This window comes from Perca flavescens, chromosome 18 (genome assembly GCF_004354835.1).
Source record: "Perca flavescens isolate YP-PL-M2 chromosome 18, PFLA_1.0, whole genome shotgun sequence".
Classification (NCBI taxonomy): Eukaryota; Metazoa; Chordata; class Actinopteri; order Perciformes; family Percidae; genus Perca; species Perca flavescens.
The window spans coordinates 16202152-16203661 of record NC_041348.1 but is presented as its reverse complement, the minus strand read 5'-3'; the positions used below and the strand labels follow the sequence as shown (position 1 = coordinate 16203661).

The following is a 1510-nucleotide window of genomic DNA, read 5'->3' as shown; positions in this document are numbered from 1 at the left end:
ATCAAAGAAGCCGTTAAGCAGGGGATTCCCAATTCCTCCCAGAGTTTTGTTCCTGCCATTTGGGGATGAAAAGTCCAATAAAAGCAGAGAAAACGTTAAAGGTGAAAGGTCAGTGTTGGATAATATTCCTCAAAGAAGAGACAGTGTTAAAGAGCAAGCGGGGACACAGAGCCTGAATGCGGCTCCACTTGACACTAATATCCAAATAAGCTGTGAGGACTATTTTCCCGGTAGCGCATGCGTGTTCGCACCGTCGCTACAAATACATGGACACACGTTCATGTAGGAAAGCTCACGCACAAGCGCTGTAGCTAGTGTCCATCCTGTATACGCATGCATACCCAAACAGGAAGATTAGTCACACACCTGCTTTTCATGTATATGTATAGTGATGGCAAAAAACAATGCAGCAAAAAACTGTTGCAATGCTTTCACACTCATTCTCTCTGAGCAGGCATTCACATATTCTCACCACACACACCCACAGCCCAGCTCAGCTGAGTTAAGCAAATTATCTCTGCGTTGTTAAAACCAGCTTTCTATCTATCCTCTTGCAGATGCTCACACCCCTAAACACACACACAAACACAGACACACACACACACACACAGTACCTGTCATTTCGTGTCTTCCTGATAAAAAACTTGATCTTACCCCTGATGGACGTCCACATGCTTGAACAGTGGACATTATGGCAGTGGAAGTCGAGGCAAGCGAGACAAGAGAGTGTGCGTGGAAAAGAGAAGCAGGAGTTATGCAAAAACAATCACACGACACGACATCGTCACACAATCGTCACGTCACTAACTGGATGAGTAAAACGTGAGAAACAACGCTGCCTGGTGAATAGATTGGGTTGTGATTGCTGGTATCGGTTAGTGGAGAAGATTCCAATGAATGTGCATTTGTGCGCAAGAGGAAGATGTAATACGAATGTGTCAGTGCCCATGTTTTTGTGCCTGTTTTGTGTGTGTGGGCATGCACATCATCAGTAGTGAAGGTACATTCGGTTAAAATCATGTTCTGAGAATCCGCGGGCCCACATCAGATACGTGTGCCACATGTAGTACATATACACACACACACACACACACACACACACACACACACACACACACACACACACACACACACACACACACACACACACACACACAAACACACATACCCTGTCATAAACAAAGGGTCATGTGGGAGGAAGTGGGAGGGAGGGAAAGTACCTCATCAAGACAACAACAACAGCAGAGGTGCAGGGAGTGACAGCTGCTCACTGAGAGAGACATGAGGGATCACCTCTGTACCATAACAACAAACACAACACCGCACAGCATGGCTGCCTCCAATCTCACAGACAGAGCAGACCAATGGACACACCTAATGGACAAAATGTTTGGGACAAAGTCCTCCTTTATTGTAATCGGTCTGTATTTAACAAGAGGACTTTTGCTTTTTTAATTGGCAGTTTTAACCTCAGTCATCCCCTTAAATTGAACATTTCTGTTTTACGGTC

General features: G+C 45.2%; 1 long non-coding RNA gene across 2 annotated transcripts in view; it reads right to left on the bottom strand.

Annotated features, from left to right (window-relative positions):
• LOC114573636 (uncharacterized) overlaps nucleotides 1-951 on the bottom strand; it is a 1429-nt gene extending 478 nt beyond the window's left edge. Inside the window, exons 1-2 of one of the 2 annotated variants that reach the window (XR_003694916.1) lie at nucleotides 615-951; nucleotides 1-52 (exon numbers count right to left, since the gene is read on the bottom strand). The exon at nucleotides 1-52 is cut by the window's left edge and continues 478 nt beyond it. This is a non-coding gene — a long non-coding RNA (uncharacterized LOC114573636). The remainder of the gene's footprint in view (nucleotides 53-614) is intronic. The other variant, XR_003694915.1, reaches the window with a different exon arrangement.
• Nucleotides 952-1510: the final 559 nt, after the last annotated feature.